Source organism: Falco rusticolus, chromosome 15 (assembly GCF_015220075.1).
Source record: "Falco rusticolus isolate bFalRus1 chromosome 15, bFalRus1.pri, whole genome shotgun sequence".
Classification (NCBI taxonomy): Eukaryota; Metazoa; Chordata; class Aves; order Falconiformes; family Falconidae; genus Falco; species Falco rusticolus.
The window spans coordinates 13,394,903-13,415,000 of NC_051201.1; the positions used below are offsets into that span (position 1 = coordinate 13,394,903).

Consider the following 20,098-nt stretch of genomic DNA (forward strand, 5'->3'; position numbering starts at 1 on the left):
AGTACTACTGAGTAGCAATGGAGCATGAAGTTAGAATACAGGGAGAATGCAGAGTCCTACCTTACACGATACTGACTGGCTCTATAAGGTTTCATGAATGAAAAGAAAAATAAAAATTCAAATGGAAAAAAAATGACCCCAGGAGTTTCCAGTTCTTCATGCGTTATTTTACTGATGGTGGAATGTTCTTCCACTGCTGGAACTGCCACCACCAACTCAATGCATTTTGGGATACATCAGCACAATAAAAAGGAGCTGATTAGAGGGCACAGTGACAGAAGACAGAGAAAAAAACAGTAACAAAACAACAGGAATTATTCCTAACCATAATCATTTTCCTAATTTCTTTGAAGACTAAAACTAATATTGAAAAATCTTTATCTTTGATTTGCTATATACAGCAAGCTAAAATTGGGTTCAGACTGATGAATCTGCTTTCTGTTGTAGGTAAGCATGCATCTCATCAAACAGGAGCAGCGAACAAATACAATGCACTGTGCACACGGTAGAGGGGACACACTCAACAGAGTGTTTTTCTCTGCAGAGACAGTGCACTGGTTACAAAACACATACCAGTGCAAAACTGGTATGGCTAATGTAAAGTCTTCCAGCCTTGACATACTAAACATGTTAAATATTTTTGTTCATTTTCAGCCACGTCTACTCAAATCACAAACCATGTAAGAATGAGGAGCAACATATCTGCAAAAAACATAAACTACATTTATTTTATTACTCTGTCTGCAGTCAAGTCTGCACATTCCTTAAACGAAGTAAAATTATATAGGGAGCTTATATCCAGAACACAACCAACCACCTCAGCAAAAGTGTTTATAAAAAGAACTTATGCATTCAATGATCACAATCACAAATAAGTACACACTTTTCCTCAAAAAGTTCCCATAACAATTCCTATTTATCATCCACTTTCAACATTATCACTGGGCCTTCTATTTATTGTGTAGGATCTTCCATGGCAATCAGTTGACAGTTCCTATATATCCTGAATAACATTTTCCCTCTTGGGGACCATACACCTTAGGGACATACATCTAAAGGGCTCTTTCCAGGTCAAGAGGTATCAGTTCAATTAGAAGACTTCCAACACAGGAAGGAAAGTAGTTTAGGAAGCATTTATGATGAAATTTTTTTGGAATAACAAAGCAGAATGCACAATGTCCACATTAATATTGCTACTGGATACTCACTGACCTCTACTCTGCAGCTTTGCATGAAATTTACAAATTTGCCTAAACTTCAGCACAGACTAAAATACCTTCTTAAATTAAGACTGCAAAACATCAGCACTACTTGTGAGAGATGTCACTAACCAGAAATGTTAGCGTTTTTTCTATCATATTTAATGTTTCTATAAGGCATAGCATCAGTGGTCATTGGTACGTTATAAACCATTAGCTGCAATAATTTTCACTAGCTAAAGAGGGAATAAAAGTGAATTTTCAATCAGGAAATAGACAAGTTTGTTCAATACTCTTGAAATCTCGAGCAGACGCAGAGTCATTTTGCGGGTACAGAACAATGGATGAGGAAAATGTAACTTTTAAACAAATACTGCTAATATTGGCTGGAGCCATTTCTCTGCCAGACTATGATATGATCTGGCACATGATATGACTTGCACATTCTGGTTTTATTCTAGTCTTTTTTTAGGGCAGGATCTATCTCACTTATTCGCAGCTACTCCAGCATCCCATCTACCTAAATTAGACACTCATCTTTAAAGAGAATGAAATCCTCTCAAGATCTCTATGCCTTTTCTGTGAGAAGCACAGATAACCTAACTTCTAGACAGTATTCCCTTACCTTGTGCAGGATAAATTGTTCTGTAATCCAAACTATACTGAGTGTTTTACCAAAGGGCAGATGGCATTTCCGCTGCTTTGCCATAAGCACTTTATTCAAAATCATACTTTACAAGAAACAAGTCTAAATTGTTACTTACAAGGTTCATTTTGTAAAGACATTAATTAATGGGCTGCACATGGAAGCAAGGTGGGGAATATTGTGCATTATTCTGTTGGCAAGTACATCATTTTAGTAATTAACGTTGACATCATCTTTTTAGAATGCATTAAGCAATATAGACACCATACACTCTGCCCAGCATTCTTTTTGGATTTTTGGGGTGGGGCGGGTGGGGGAATGGAGAAGGAGACTCTCAGGTCTGAACTCTACTACTGCAGTGGGGTCCTTCGTTGCCCAGTAAGGTCCTAGTCTGCCTTGGTAAGAGGTACACTTTAGGTACAAGTTCTGGACTTGAAGAGGTTTTTGAGAATCTAGCATTCTCACAGACTGTCAGAGCTGTAAAGATCCAAACTCAGTAACATTTTTAGTGAATCATTCCTTTAAGAACCTCCATTAATGGAGTAATTTCCTTCCTTATGGATTTCAGGTAGAAAAACAACTCACGGTAAGCTTTCATTTTGACAGCTGTGTTTAGACAGCCCCCGGTTCCCTTTCTCTTCTTCCCTCCTTCTCATACTTCACCAGTCAAATAGCTGTTCTCTCCTCTTTCCCAGATAAAGTGCATCCCTCTTTCCATAGGAAATGAAAGATATGAAAGAAGGAGGAGGTGCTAGTCTACTTCATTGATGCAAACCCATGGCCACTTTTTCATCAGCCTAGCCAGCAGGAACTAAGCAGCTGAGAAATACTAGTTATGCCTTTGAGAAAGAAAATCTGAGCATCTCTATCATTCTCAACAAGGTAGTGTCTATAAATACCTTAATTCTAAGGTTCTAGATACGTAGGAAGTTAGTGCCCTTCATGACTCAAAGTGATGGCATTTTTTTTAGCTGTTTATTGACCTGTTTATTATTATCTGTTTATTGAACTGTTTTCCATGAATCTGTCTAATCCCTCTCCGAGCCTGCTGATGCTGTCTGCCTCTACGAATTCCCTTGGCAGCAAGTTCCAGAAGTTCACTACTCACTGTGTGAGGAACTATTTCCTTTTATCTGTTTTAAACTGATCTCCTGCTACTTCCGCTGGGTGTTCCAGCTATGGTTTTCTGGGACTTGGCAGGGAAAAAAAAGTGTGAGGGTTGTGAAAATTATTTTGATGGCGTTTTGTGTTTGCCGCCATCTAGTTTTCCCCAGCAAAAAGTAAAAGTGTCCAAAAAAAGCTACAACACAACTTAAAATATAGGATTCCAACACAGTAACACGAGATGGGGCGAGTACCCTAGCTGATGCAGATTTGCTAACACAGTCTACTGAATTTTACGATCTAGTCCTTGCTGATGAAAGGACAATCCACTTTACAGAGTCTAAGACCTCTTACATAAGCTAATATCCCTTGTACATACTCCTTCTGAATGAGACCATTTGAAGATTGATAGTTTTGTCACAACTGAAATGGTGTATCTATCATGACTGATGTTCATTCAGGTACTGAAAAAATCCCAAACATTCTTTCCATTTTGACTAAGAGGAAGAAAGAGAGGAAAATGTCAGAATGAAGCCTTCACTACAGTTCTTTTTCAGAAATACCCACCTAAGTTCGGGTTTGAAGTCTACATAGACCTTCCATCCAAAGCCAATTTAACTGAGAGCCCAGAGCAAATACTTCCCCATCTGGCAGCAACTGTTGTTCCAAGCTGTGTCCAGATGATTCCCTCCACCCTCACCCTCCAAAACCAGAGCGACTATAAAAAATAACCCTTCTCTTAACTTAGGGGGGGGGGGAAAAATCTCCCGACCATGGCTGAAGCCAAATGGCCCTTCAGGCTACTACTGAAGAATCAATTACATTAGCTGTAAGCCTAAGAGAGTCCTGGGGACAATCAGTCAGAGCCATAATAGCTGTGAGGGAATTGTTAAGCAAATTGAGGGATTCTTTAGGTAATTGGGATTGGACAACCAGGTCATACTTAATTTGAAGCATCCATTCCATACAAGTGCTTCAGAGGTATAGTAGGAACTACAGACAGTAAAGTCTAATTGTGCCGCTACTAACCCAGTGCTTTTAAAGGGACACCCCCCCACCCCCCTCTTCTTGTGGAGAATATTTAATAGGATTGTGCTCACTTTCAGCAGGGGAGAATGCAAGCAGCTACTGCAGGGTCAAACTGGGGAGCTGAGAGCCAAGGCTCCACAGTCTTCTGGGAGAACCTGTAGTGCTTATTCACAGCTAGAGCCAGGGAAACTAAGTGCTCAGGTTTTCCTACCAAAACTGAGAAGGAGAAAAATGGAGAATTCATCGCTTCCTTTAAGGCAGTCCAAAAATAGGAAGGAGGTACATTTTTATTCCTGTTGCTGACCATGCATTTAGCATGCTAAATGTATGTTTTAACTACAAATTCCGGCCTTCCAAAGAAACTGCAAAAATTCACGACTTCTGCTTCAAGCTTTGAAGTAAGGTTTAGGGGGAACAAACTTCACAGGCAAGAAAATCATCAATTCTGGGAGATCACTCTGAGGGAGCTGTGCAAGGATCTCAGATTCAATTTTTCACCATAGTTAAACAGGGAACTATTCCAAAAGCAAAAAGCTCTTGATTTCCTTTGTTCACTGAAAGAACTGTCAGAAAAAGAGAGGTATGCCCAAAGTCCATCTTCATGTCCAGTTTGCTTTTGGAGAAACCTGTTGCAAGCAGCTACTGCTAGTATTTTTTGGCTTCTCCAGAGAGAAGCAAGCCATTTGGGTTGATACAACAGGGATCGCAGTCCCAAGAGAAACTAATTCTTTGTTGGACTGCCCTGAAGTTTCACAAGGTAGACAAAACGAGCCAGCAAACATGGCCCTAAGAGTGCCAATACAAAAGCTGACAAATCCATCCTCTTGTCTCCCTTTCCTCATATTCTTTCCTGGAACTAATTTGAGGAAAAACCCTAATTCTGGGTCTTCTGGCAAAGAGTACCTAAAATAATTGCCCAGAAAAGAAGATTCTGCTAGTGCCACATTTCTTTGGCAAGGCAAGAGAAAAACTGGGAAGAGAGGGATAAAGAACAGAACCTGGATGACTGAAGGGTGCCAAAGCAAGAGCTTTGTGCCAGTTGCCATTCTGCTTGAAATCTGCACTGAGGAGCCCAGTGGTCTCTGCTCCCAGCAAGCTGGCCATGGCTTAGAAGAGTTGGCTAGAACAGACCCTGGCAGCACAGCTGATGACAGCGAAAACTCGGAGTAGCAGAAGGGCCAATAGCCCATTGGTGGAGGTCAGGAATATCTGATCATGTACACTTCTGCCGTTACAGAGCTCTCACCGAGTACAAATCCAGCCTATTTCATGCTCCTGTTTTAGAGGATGTTTTAACTGCTTATCAAATCAGTTAGCATTTTTCTAGCCTTGACAGAACAAGAGCCAACAACAGACACCGGATGCAATTCTACCTCTAATGTTTAGAGTTGTGACATGATCTATTCAGCCAGGCTATGGCTTTCTAAAGTTGTCCAGCAGACTGCCAGCAGTCATCCAGCACCAGCAGCTTCTAGATAGGGAAAACATGTAAAAAAAAAAAAAAACCAAACAAAAAAGTAAAATCCCTGGTCTAGAACATACTGCCTGAACTGAAGGAAGTCTTTCCACTCCACACACTACACTAACACCAATTTAGGTGAGTGAGCAGGCAAACAGTTTCCCATGAGACTAGTTAAACAGGCTATGGTATACCAGCTCAACTGCCTGGACAACATCAGGAGTCAAAGCCTGGGGAGTACTTGAAGAGCACAGCAAATAACCCATCTACAGAAATAATCATAATGCAAAACAGTCATCCATGACATTTTTGCCAATCAGTACTTTGAAAAATGAGCCATCGTTTTTTGTGAAGGTAATGGATGGGAATTCAATCTATGTCACAGTTATGGAAAAAAAAAATATGGCTATTGCTTTGGACTACAGGGATTGCTGAGAGCACAGAATTTGACTTAGTGTGCTGCAGTATAGAAATGGTCATGGTCAGATAGCAGCTTTCTTTTGACCGGAGTGCTGCAAAGAAATCTATTCTGCATGTAGGAAGAAAGCCTAGATGAAAAAGTTGTGTCAGCAGCATCTTTAAGAGACCTTACTTGGTGCAACCTGGGTGAAACTTCAGGAACAGTGAAGACAGTCAAAAGAGTACCCAAAATAGACCAAATCATTCACAAGATGAGTGGTAACGATCAAGCCTCTTACAAGCTCCAGATCAACACAGGAAGCAATATGATACTGTTCAGAGGTGGTTTTGCTAACAGAAACACATCCGGCAACAAAATAGTTGGAAAAAAATAATAAAGTCATTAATACAATTCTATATGTTTGCAACAGGCTATGGTTCTGTGACATTTGTTAAACGATTCTGAAGCAGCAGAAGTTTGGAAATCCTGTACAACACGCTTGCTTTCTACAGCTGCATCCCCATAGTATTAATCACGGTATTTAAAAAAAAAAAAAAGTAAGCAGGTGTATGTAGTAGTTGTGCTTGACAGAGGCTACTTACAAAAAAATACAAGGAGGCTGCACAATAGACTATCAGGATTATAAACATCATGTATCTCAATGCTGTATTTATATGGTCATTAGTGCTAAAAAAGGCTTCAGCCTCTTTTGCCGCAGAGGACTCTGATGGAGAGTATCGATGTACAATGGAACACTTCACATCCATGCAATCTTTGTACAGGCAGATGAATTAAAGACAAAACTCCAGATTCTTTGTTCAGGACAGCAGTACTGTTTGAAGCTCTAACTTAACATGTGCTGTGCTTTTCAGTCTTTTATTTTATGACTGCTACTTCACTTTAAAATAAGTTATGTTCAAAAACTGGAATGCCACCTGAGAGAAACTTAACTCAGCCAAAAGACGGGTCCTTTTTGCCCATCAGAAAAACAGACATTATGGACCACAAAAATGCCAGCTTCAATAACAACTGATGGTATCAGGACACATGTGGAGTTAATTGGTCTAGACACTGGGAGAACCCAACTGCTTCCATCCTGCTCCATTTCTGATACCAGCAGACTACAATACATTACTGTACTTTAGGGTCAGATTCCAGCTGCCCTCCATGTCTGGAGACAGTGGGCATGGAGAAGAGGGAGATTTGCTTTGACACCCAGGAATAACTGCATCACCTTGGGAGACTGCATTTCAAGCTTTGCTTCCGATTATAATTATAATTACTTGGTGATGATCACCTCCCCATTTAGTTTAATTTAAAATGCTTCTGAGTTGGAGAGCCAAATGGCTGGAATTATCTGAGAAGAGCTGGAGTGATGGGAAAAGGGCATAAAAGAACTTCTTTCAATTCTTGTAGTCGGCAAAAACATTAAGAAAATATTGCCAATTAATTTTCCTCACAGTGGTAACCTTTGTAACTGTAACCTGTAACCAGTTATAACCATAGTGATGCTTAGTCCATACTAATTGCTGACTGTTGTGACCAAAACATGATGTTATAACTCTTGGAACAGGGAGGGGAGGAGAAACATGGCACTGTTTGAGCTGACCGTATGTCACTGCTCTTCCTATACAATGTTCTTTTACATTTTACAAGGCGTAACTGTCAAGTGATATTGGGGCCTAGCGCTGAGCCACCTGTCAGATACATTCATTCACTGTCACAGCTAGGCACCCAATGAGAAGAAAGAATAAAAAAAAAAAAAAGAAGGAAAGTAAATTCTATTTGGAAGACAACAGCACTGGAGAGAAGACAGGTGGACGTAAAGCTCTCACATTCCCCTGCTGACCCTCTCATGTAGATTTTTCTCTTTTCATTTCCACAAAAGACAATATAATTACTTTTAAGAACTAGGCTTTAGTTAAAAATCAAAAGTAAAAAGAAACTTCACGTAATTGTCCAGAGCTAAGGTCAGGGTTCGGCCATGCCCTGCTCACACCATACACAAAGTCCCTATCAGGCAGTACCAGGAACGTGGCTGCTTCACTCATGGGGCTTCCACACTGCCTTCCACTACCAAGCCTGGACGATCCACAATCACGGAGAGAAAATGTCTTCTGATCATTGAATGCATCGAAATGTCACAGCCCAAAACACATTTGCATTGCTGACTCTTCCCCAAATGATTCTGATACTCCATCTCATGATACTTCATCACTGATGTATCTCTAATCAAAAGTATGGTGAAATCTCTAAAGTAGCACCTGAACCCTAGTTCGGCCATGCCAGACAGAGAGAACGTCTGGCTTGATGTCTTCTTTCATCACTTTCATTTATCCCATTTTACCAGCTTTCAAGAAGATGGCTGTCTTTACTTCCTCGGAATGAGAAAATATTCAAGAACTGGAAATAAAACGGACCAGCAAGAAGGGAGCAGCTGCTATAACCAAACTGATGATGACAGTGCAACCATCAAAGAGAACTAAGAGATTCCTATTACCTTCTATCTAGCCAACATCTCAGATATTCAGTATTTTAAGTGCACAAGCTTAATTTGTTCCTGCACACATCATGAAAGCAAATCTAAGGAAAGACCACTATGCAGATGAATCTTCAAGTGCAATCAACTAGTTGATCTACCAAAAATGTGCTAGGCCATAAAACCAGTACAGTCAATTTAATCTAAAGAGATATGTTAGATTCTTTTTCCACAGACCTTTAGTCTTAAAAATAGTCTTTATGCATATGAGAAATCCAATGGTGTTTAAAAGAATAATGGTTTGCAGCATTGGGCAATAAAGGCTGAGATTCTCTTTGCAAACAGATAAATATTTGCACAGTGGTATTGTGTGACCATCTACCCAAATATTATCTGTGTGCATGTAGAATAGAGCACATTTTGCCAGTTGCTTTATTTCAGCAGTTGCTGGAACCATAATGTTTCCTTTTCTTCCTTTCTAAGCTCTACTAGTGCATAAGAGCAAAAACCACAGTCTCTACTGATATTGAGGATACATAAGCGATGCATAGGGACTTAATAGTACTAAACACTTATACAGCATTTTATATGTTCCGTGTTGTACAATCATTAACAAATTAATCCTTACAGCAACTTGCAGGGTACCTAATTATTATTTTCCAAATCAGGGCCAAACCTGTTGCTCATGTTGTCCTGGTTTTGGCTGGAATAGAGTTAATTGTTGGTATAGTACTATGTTTTGGATTTAATATGAGAGTAACTCTGATAACACACTGATGGTATAGTTGTTGCTAAGTAGTGCTTACCCTAAGCCAAGGGCTCTTCAGTCACTCATGCTCTGCCTGTGAGGAGATGCACGAGAAGCTGGGAGGGAGCAGAGCCAGGACAGCTGACCTGAACTAGGGATATTCCATACCACAGAACATCATGCCTAGGATATAAACTGGGGGCAGTTGGTTAGGAGGGGCAGATCACTGCTTGGGGACTGGCTGAGCAGTGGTCAGTGGCTGGTGAGCAATTGTATTGTGCATCACTTGTTCTTAAGTTTTATTCTTCTTCCTTTGTTACCTCTCTTTTCATTACTACTACTATTATTATATTTTACTTTATTTCATTTATTAAACTGTTCTTATCATGACTCACAGGTTTAACCTTTTTCCTGATTCTGCCAGGTGGGATGCGGATGGGGGGGTGGGAGTGAACGAGCAGCTACGTGGTACTTTACTGCCAGCTGGGGTTAAACCACAACAGTCCTGATATCGAGGATACGCAAGTGATGCATGGGGACTTAATACTGCTGAACACTTATACAGCGCTTTATATGTTCAGTGTTGTACAAACATGAATAAATTAATCCTCACAGCAACTTGCAGGGTATCTAAGTATTACTTTCCAAATCTGGGCCAACTCTGTTGCTCATGTATACACCCACTGACATCAGGAATGGGTTTAGACCTAGTTTTTGGAAAACAGCAGTAAAGGACATAAGAATATGCCAGAAGCACTGTCAAAAAGTCAGATTAGGATTCAGAAGGTCTCATCTCACACACATTTTCTCTCTTACACGTATTTGCTTTCACTGTAATTCCTACCATTCCATGAATTCTGAGCTGTTTTTCTTAAACACTCATAAATACTAAGATGGCTTAACGATGGAGATACCATCATTTGACACTGGAAACACACCTGTTTTAAGGTGTATAAAGGAATAAGGAAGCCCACCGAAGTAAGTGGATCCTTTACTCACACTACCAAACAGCAGTAACATATACCATATTGACTCTACTGGAATGGCAGCACCCACTGCCTCATAAAAGAACTCTTAATTACAAGAATTATTATAAAGGTTAAAAGCGCAGAACATACAGAGCTGCAAGGATGTATAGGAATATCAGCACCAGTTAAAGGGGTTTTAAAACGTTTTAAACATACAGGTATCAAAAGCTACAAGCATTTATTTAGGCTTCAAAGAAAAATCAAAAATTAAAAACCACGAACAATGCAGATCACAACACAGTGACTGCAAATTCAGGACATGCTACTGGCGCTTATAAAGCCTATTGGTGTTTAAAGGCTCAAACAGAAATACTGATAAGGTTACACTACCCATCTGCCAAAAAGCAACGTCAAAATCAGATTAACTTCATTAACACACAAAGTGGTTGTATTGGTATACAACCAGAATGGAGGTGATCCTTGTTAACAGGTACCATTTGAACTATGGGATGGACAGAAGGATAGTCCACCCAAACCTGAAAAAGGTACAATTCTTACCATGAAACTACTGTGAAGACAGAACAAGAAGCTGGCTAGTGAGCATAGCCACTGAGGTCTGAAATCCGGGTGGCGGCTGGGGTTAGTTGCTCACAAGCTCCATGTGGCCCTGAAGAGGGTGGTGCTTAGATAGCAGCTGGCAGGGTTTATCTGCTCAACTGTCTCCAGCCCCGAAAAACAGCCTGGCAGCCTTCTAGCTCTCCTTGCTCTCAGATGTACCTTTTTCTTCTTTTATGATCAACAGTCCCAGGAGAGACTTCAGAGAAAATGTTGGCCTTAAGTACTCAAAATACTCAAGAGTTAAGTCTGGCATTTTTAGAATACCTGCGGGTAGTCTGGCAAATCAAGTATCCCACATTCACCCATCCCTAATGATGATTATTATGCACCAACAGCTGTCTACAGTTCAATGGATGAGGATCTAATTGATCTTATTACCTCCCCCCATATAAAGTGAAGAGCGTTCCTACTCTGTGGGTCTGGGGCTCCCATGCTGGCTGAGGGCCTTGTGCTGGAGACCTGGAAACAGACTGTTTGGTAGTGCTGTTAGTTTGTTTTCAGCTGGTCAAAATCTACAGAAACAAACATCTTGTAATATACTGTATAATATAGTACAATATGTGGCTTTTGTCTTACTAGTTTAATACTGAATAGCTCTGATAGCATTCATATGAATATTAATTTTGTAATAAAAAGCAAGAGACTGGCGTATTAGTTATGTGTTCTTTTGTTACTCTTAGTCTTTAATTATTATTATTAATGCTATTATGTCCAATTTCCCCTCACCTCGCTCACCCTTGCAGTCTCCACTGCAGTGCCCTGTCTCAGGCAGCGAGCTCCTTCTGGAGCCAACAACAATGTTACTCAATTAACCCTCTGGCAGGGTACGCTACAGTATATAAACGGTGTTGCTTCCCCTCCTACAAGTCTCTGAGCATCGTTTCTGTCCTGCTCCCTACGATACAGCCAGGGACCTGAACCGCTTGCTTCGGCTTGGGTTGCCTGCCTGGCACAACTGTCCCTGTACTCGGTTTGCCATGTGGCAGGTACAGCTGAAACACGTATGCTCAGGTGCTTGTGTGAGGTGAATCTGTATTTCAGTTTTTCAAAGTTACATTTCCGAAAAAGGAAAAGCCATTTGCAGAAACAAAAGGCCTGAGCCTACCTCTTCTGGGTGGGTGTAAATCCTTTGTCTTTAATAAAGTTATACCTGATTTATAACTGTATGAGAGGAGATTCTGGCCCATAATACAATATAAAATGCTCAGCTTTCTGCAGTTTGCTTATTCATAAAGATTACTCCAATGTCACTGTGGAAGAGATGCAATGAAAAATACCTATTACTCTGCAGCTATGCAACTGCCAACTCTCTTGTTTTTAAAAGAATACCACTGTTCATTTGCTAGTCTACAGCAGTTATATTTTTAACATAAAAACACTATATTTAATTGGTTATGGATCTCAGTTCTTTTAGCACTACTGGAAATCACACAAAAACACATTAGTACAGAGCAATTAGTGCAATGGCAGTAAACAACTAAGGCACTATTAAGCTGTGGGTGATTAAATAGTATTACTTCTTTATTTTTTATGATATTAGACTTGGAGAAGATTTTAAACATATATTCCCGTTAATATTAATAAATGATATGAAGACCAGGTGTCTTTAACTTTCTTAAGATGATTTTTGTCAGGGCACTTCAGTTTATAAGAAAGATTTTCTTTTAATGGAAGATCTGTCTCTTTATACGTTGTATCACACTATTTCTTATCTCACTACACTGGGACATTTATACAGTAATATTATTTAATGGGAGTTATGAAATCACACACTGTTCCTTCAGCAAATAATACCCGTATCTCTACCACCAAGGAACAAAGAGCCACCAAACTCCCAAAATAATATGCAATTATTTATATCTGTGCAAAGAACAAACCGAGTACTATTTGACAAATTTACTACAATGGGCTATAACAAACACTGTGATAAGTTAGCTCGAATGGCAGTAACCTTCAGGCAACATAAAAGACGAGAATCTGACCCAAGGACAGAGCCCTTGTGGTATACCTTTTTAATCTGCCTAGCCCTCACAATCTCTCTGGACTCTGTACTTGTTTATAGATCATCCTCATGGTCTGGCACATCTTTTCCTCGGCATCTGATTAAGTTAACAATGTGCTGCTATTTGCATGCAGATTTGCCAGGCCTTTCTCTACAGCTGCTCCCAAAGACTTGGTCTTTCTCTGTAATGTGATAGCACAGCAGTCAGTAAATGCAATCTTTGTCAAACCCAGGTGTGCTCTTGATTTGGTTCTCATTCGTTCCAAGCAATTTTTCTTTCTGTAGCATTTATAAGGCTCTATTATAGTATAGCCACATCTGGAGCTAAAATTCTTCTATTAATTATATACTTTTACCACTATAAAGACAAATTCAGAGACAGCTACTAACATTTTTGTTGTCGTTCTTATTCCCTTTTTGACAGCCTGTATTTTACTTCTGTAGAAATTTAATTTTCAAAGCAGCATTCCTGATTTTTATTTCCATAAAAACAGTAATGCAAGCATGAAATCGAAATATTTGGTATCTCTAGTCTAAAATCATGCTATCAATAGCAATATAAAGTATTAAGCTGCTTTCTTTTTTTCCCAACCTTTCAATACTTCGCATACAAATACGATATTATAATAATGTATCTGTCTCATTGAAAGAGTTACAATCTACTTGAGAAAGAAAGAAAGTGGTTAAACAAAACCCAAAAAACTTACTCAGTTCCCTAGAGGACACTGGTTCACATCACAGAATCACCAAACAATTTGTTCCCTCCACAGTCAAAAAGCAGAACCAAATTTGATCAGCATGGTGACTTAAATGCTGTATTTTCTTTGTGCAATGAGGGTAATTTTTCAAGATCAGGTTTGAAGTAGATTAGTGCAGAAATATGAGCTAAGCCTTCACTCTTATCATCTGAGTATGGATAAAGGATGTATTCACCCAAGAGCACTGCAAGTTATTTTCTAAGAAAAAATTTTCCTACCTCTTTTTTTCATGTGTGTGAGTACAGAGATCATCACAGCGAAGTAATAAATGGACACCAGCAAACAGGTTTGACAAGTGAATATTTGCTGCATAAACGTACATTTAAGAGGAAATACTAGAAATCTTATTTCTTAATTTTAAATCTAATTTATGATCCAAAAGGTAAGCTTCTTTGCTAGGTAAATACCTGTGCATTAGAAAAGGTGAGCATGCTTTTAAATTACAGGAGCAGTACAAAGAAATAACAATCCCGTCAAATGGAGAATGAATTCCATCTGACCAAATCATCCTTAGGTGGTCTCCTCTAACCCCTGTTCAAGTAGGGTTAACAGGGACACAGTGGGCTGAGATCCTAACTTTACTATCAATTCTTTTAAAAGGGAGTATAAAAGGCAAACTTTTCCCCCTTAATCGTATTTCTTCTGTTTTGCTTTCGCTGATTTTTTAAATACTTGTATCAAAATAAAAAAATGCAAGCCCTCCATGCCTATGCAGCTGAATTCACTGAAGAACTGATGATTTCTGAACTATTTTTCTTAAATAAAATTATGAATAAAAATATCAAACTATCTTTACCCATGAAAAACAAAATATAGCTCTAATGTTCCTCATGGTGGAGTTTTTAAACTATACTATTGAGGAAAAAGCTTTTATTTACTTATAGCACATTTTATCTTCCTAAATCACTTATTTCAGATTATTAGTTTGGCCTTATATACACACACGCTCACACCCACATATAGAGACACACACAAAATGGTAAAAAAATCAGCAGACAGAAGCCGTGTAACCAGATTACATCACAGGTTATGATGGAAATAAATAAAAGAAAATCTCTTTTGCCTCTATAGCGTGGTATTTTAGTGGTGATGGTTTGACTTTTGGCCCATACACATATGCCAATGGCAAGGCTAACTCTAGGGACTAACAAAAAAGAATGTGTGTTCACAGCTGTACAGTACACCAATACAGATTACATGTTTTCAGTGTTGCGGCCACAACAGAATGCTAATTAACATACTGGAGTGATGAGAACGGCTGTAAGGGCCTTATTGTTCCATTATTTCATGCAGCCCAGCTGCCTTTGTTTATGTCACTTATCCTCTCGTGCCACAGGTTTTTACTCCAAAAATACTATCCCAATACAACGTTAATATTTAAAAAACAAAGAGGTGGCAGATTGTCATTTTTGTGTCAGTCTCAAACTGCAGAACTGTTAAGCTGTTCTGGTTCGGTATTTAGAAATAATTTAACAGCCATATTCAGACACTGCCTGCATTCTAACATAATGGCTGAATACTTGAACCAAGCAAATGCATAACTATCCTGACATCACTTATGAGATTTAGATTGGTCAGTTAATGGAAGTCTTTACCAGAATCAATACCATAACAGCTTCTTGAAATGAACGTGATTTTTTACACAGAGTGCTGTGAACAATAAGTACAGAAATATCCTACCTTTGTATACAGCACAAAGGAACTGGGATTTGAAATTAAGAAGCAATTACAGTTTTTTGCAAAGTAATGTTACAGTTGATTATTAGAAATAAACACATACAAAATAAGCACTTTTTAATAAATAGCTGGAGAATATTAAAATTCCACAATCCTATTATTCCTTTTTTTCCTACTTTTTTTAACAGCCATTTTATCTGCTAGCTTGGTTATCATGTTGCTGTTAAGGATTAATATTGATGATTGTTGCCAACAATGGTTAAATATTGCAGAAAAACACTTTTTATGAAAGAGATGTAGCCCTATCTGACTGTAAGTAATATTAGTTATGCCTGCTGCTCTGACTTCTTTGATTGATTTATGAAAAAAAGCAATGTTAAATACCATTATTATTATTTGTATTACAGTAGTGCCTGAATGTCTTAGCTGATATTGACCAGATTCAGATCCGGGACCCTGCACCACAGCTAATGGAACAATAACTTCCTAGCACAAAAGAAGGAAAAAGTCCCAGTCCATGGAAGCTCACAACTGACAGCTCTGATCCCAAAAGCATTCACGTGTCGGAACAGAGGAATCCACCAATAAGGTCCCACTGATCTCTATGAAACCATGCCCCAAGCTAAGTTTACTTACAGGTGTAAAGAAACTAGTAAGGTTTTATTTAGTGAGTAGCAACAAGTGTGCAGCAATGTGAAAAAGCATGAAACAAGGGAAAAGAGGGAAAAAAACAGCCAAAGAAAACCAGGACACTGGTGGTAGGAAGTTCAATGTACTGCTACCTGGTTACAAGTCAAAGTTTCTCTCCCTCATTTAATTGGTATAAACAAAAAGGCAACATTAATGATAAAGAGGTTTCCAAACTATTTATTCCATCAGTTGCCTGTAACTGCAGTCAGAGACTCATCTTGGCTAGAACCCGAAGTGTTAATGGTGCATTTCTTCCTTAAATTAATAACAGAAACAAAACCAAAAAGAAAAAAAAAAAAGAGTTCCAGTTTCACAAGTTTAGCTTTACCAACAAATGAGAGAGCTAACAACGTACCTGTCACCTCAGACTTACCCAGCAAACAAAAAATCAGAATGGGTAGGTCTTCCCAAAAATGTCATCTCCCTAATCAAAGACATACTGTTGTTAATCACGAAGCACACCAAAATCCTGAAAACATCCAATTGAGTGAACAAGCCCTAGTTGCTTTTTAATGAGTTTAACTGGTAATCTCAGATAAATGTGGAACCGCTTGAAGTGTCTGTCTTATGTAAGGCAGTAATGAGAGGATTTAATGTTTTCTACATCCTACACAGCTTATAACAGTGAACATGCCACAGGTGTGGTACAATCTAATACATAGTAGTTTCTCAACGATGACCATTCCCCTGCTGTGGACAGAACATAGATTACTTTTTTTTAACCGGATCCAGGAGCTAGCTAAATTACCCAGCTGCTCTGTGTTTAAGCCCCCAGCTAGTTTATATACCAATAATAATAAACTTTCTATAATAGCAACCCAGTCTATTACAGTGTTTCTCGGTCAAACTAAAAGGGGGCCACTTGTACTTCAGCTATGTTCATGGATGACACCATGGGATTTGTCCCTTCCTAGAAGTGTAAAAACATTATAAAAAGATACAAGTACATGCTTAATTAATGGAGTTTTGTTTTGTTTTCCAATAGCATGATCTGCTATGTAACAATACAGGCACACAATATCATAAGCCTATCAGTTGGGAATGCATTGGGAAGTTGGCTTTTTATTCATGCATATTTACCACAACAAAGCAACACCTAGTCACAGTGACAAAATTAAGTACTGACAATGGCCTCTTAATAAATTTTGCGTGCTGCAATTGTACGTACTAAAAAATTTCTCTCCAGATAATCCACTCATGCATTTATTTTAAAAAATAGCATTTAATTCTGACATCAATTGAATAAAATTGTTTACAGTATGTAGTAGGTGTGTTGTTGGAACTGTGATAGTCTAGTCTAAGAATGAAAAGTGTTATACAGAGATTTAATAGCTTTTACCAGACCAGCCAGTATAGTTGTGGGGGAAAACAAAAAGCAACAGACTGGATTTTGGAAGCAGATAAAGGACTTGTTTGCTCTAAAATGTAACATTTATTTCCCTGCAGAGATACCTGCTGGTTTACTAAAATGTTACCTCTCTATAAACTTTGTCTTTCTAAAACCACATTATAAAATTAATTGTAAAATTAACAGTTTAAAAAACAACAGCAAACCAACAAAACACTAGAGTTTACATTGTGACCTCCTTGAAGATAGGAAAAAAACCTGCAATGACTGGACTGTATCCATTGCTTCATAACTTTCAGTCAACTACTTCTTTCAAATTTAGTTTATGAAATTCTATTGAAATTAACTTCTTGTAGTTTATGCTGATAAAAATAACAGCAACAAGGCACTAAAAAACTAATAAACTGATTACAAGGTCACATAAATGGATATTCATGTAGCTGCTGGGCATAGTGCATAAGTAACTTCAGGTGCAAACCATAAAACACTGCAGTGTGTATGTAAGCACAGGCAACCTTAAGAAGAGAGCTGTCACACTTCAAAAATATATATACTTTCTGTACTTAATTAGGCATTTATCTTGAAATTATTCCCATACTAATTGTAGATTTTTAATTGCTTTTAGAGCTGAATTTACCAAAGCCTAAGAATTTTGTAACAGTGGCTCCAACACTGCAAGGAAACCTTGCCCGTTTACGTAGCAGCTGCAAGACTCTCCTACATTATTTATCCACATCATATACAGTATCCTCACTCTACAAAAAAGACAATTTTCAAAACAACCCTCAAAAAAAGGGTACTTCTGTTTTCATAGTCAGTCCTCAGTAAGAAACAGACTTAGTTTGAAAATCCTCACTTGCAGACAAACCAGTCCAAGTACTATATTGCTGTCACAAGGCTGACAGCTTATTGCATGGAGGGGATCATACCTTCCCACGGAAAATCCCATGGGAAAGGCTGGGAACGGGAGAAATCCTGACATGATCCATCAACTGAGCAGGGCAGCAGTTGTCTTCTGCTGAGAGGACTAACCTGATAGCCCCATTAAGCCTATCATATTGAATCCTGCCCCAGCCCTCCTCTCTCCAAAACATCACGGAAAGACCTCCACACCTCGCTTGTGCCCAAGCCCTTGGTGTCCCCCTGCTCTGTGTCACCACATGCCATGCAGAGCTGTCAGTCTGGCCTGCAGTGAGCTAGCCACTTCAGTTGTACGCGTGGTCGTGGAGCAGGGAACCAGCTGTGATACAGCACAGAGGAGTCCCGCTGGAAAGCACACTCTCCAGCAACAGCCTAGCACGATGGCCTTCTCACCAGCAAAATTCATAGCTGCTCCACAAGGGAAGCAGATAGCAGCAAGTCAAGGACATCTGCACAGGGGCTTTGTGCCTCCACACAAACTCTAATCCAATTACAGCCATGCTTTCATGGATCCTTAAGAGGCTCCAAGAAAAAGATGGGTTAAGGCTTGAGCTGTATTCCTTTTTCCTGGTCTTCATGGACAAGCTGATGATTAGCAGCTTCCTGTAGTTCTTAGCCCAGTCATCCCTACCTGGAGCCTCCACTCCTTCGCCCCACAGTGCTCTGTCATCTCTCAGCCCTTCAGATGCTTGCCAGAGATCTGCTTTGTTCTGCATCCAATTCCAAGTGGCTGTACGTAATAAGAATTTCATTGCTGTGCCCATGCTTTCCACCTGGGAAATGGAACCTTTCATGCCATTATCCTTCTATATTGTCCTCAGACTGTATGGAAAAGCTTCCGCAGCAGTCCAGAAAAAGGAAGCCTGCTACAGAAGCTGTGGCCTCTATCTGCAAGAAGGAACTTTTCCACATCAGGATTCCCCTTCTGTGAGGAAAAAAAAAAAAAAAAAAAAAAAAAATGGAACTGTTGCACTTCAGTTCCCTAGTGCAAAAACCAGTATTTCCAGACTTTAAAATTATGTCATGCAGAGCATAAGGCATTCCTTAGCCCTAGAAAATCCCAAGGCCAAGGGAATCTTGGGGCTGGACTCCGTAGCTGAACCAGCATTATTCTGACTGGGCTCACCGTCCCCTGGATGACCCTTGGTAGGCATGTGCTTTCCACACTGAATCACAGGAAATGTGATGGCTTCGCCTTTTCTTCATTAAGCTTTGTTTAATTTTTTGTTTGTTTGCTTGTTTTTAAGTTTTTATTTAAATCTGGGGTTTGAGAGAACCTGAAGTTCTACAGAAACCCAGTGATTTTGGCATGAACTCAGGAATACCACATTGTTGAATTGACACGGCTGTAGTTCAACCATTGATGTCCAAAGCCACATTCCCTCTAGCCAACTGAGCTTTTTCCAGTGCTCACAGCATACCCAAAGCATGCACTATTAATCAACTAATGTAAACCGTGTTATGCCTTATTATATTACAGACACTGGATTTCTGTGTTTGGTGGTATGATCTTGTTGCTTCAGAGATACTTTTTAAAGAAAACGCTGCTGCAGTTGGGGTGGTTTTTGTGAATTGCCAAGCATGAAACATGTATCAGCCTTTTAAAGCAACCAACTGGCATTCCAGTAACAGTATCCTTTAATGTATACGCAGTTTTATTTTCAAATACTCAGACATAACTGGGTGCTGAAAATCCCTTATTTGAAGAACAACAAAATAATAAGAAATAATAATTATAGCAATAACTGCTTAGTATTTGTATGATAAAAGTGCTGAAAAGACATTAACTAATTAGTGCTCACAACACCCATGTGAGGCAGAAAAGTATAATTATCCACATGCTACAGATGGAAAACTGACAATGTGGAGTTACCTGCCTTCCTGAGACATGCATGAGGGGATAATCACCTAATGCAAATTCATCAAAAACCCTACAGGGAAAGCACAAGTACAATGGTCACACAGGTTCAGTTTCCTTCCTGTGAGCTCTGATGCAAGGGAGCGTGCATCACAGAGAGAAGCAGCATTGAGAGGTGTGGGACAGACATAGGT

The 20,098-nt window shown here is 39.2% G+C and overlaps 1 protein-coding gene across 5 annotated transcripts in view; it reads right to left on the reverse strand.

Moving 5' to 3' along the window:
* Positions 1-20,098, reverse strand: part of ZNF536 (zinc finger protein 536) — a 353,074-nt gene that overhangs the window by 210,266 nt on the left and 122,710 nt on the right. The window contains exon 1 of one of the 5 annotated variants that reach the window (XM_037409391.1): positions 13,360-13,421. The exons of the other annotated variants lie outside the window; for them this stretch is intronic. The gene's annotated coding sequence lies outside the window, so the exon portion shown is untranslated. Of the gene's footprint in view, positions 1-13,359; positions 13,422-20,098 lie in introns of those variants that run through there. 5 annotated transcript variants of the gene reach the window in all.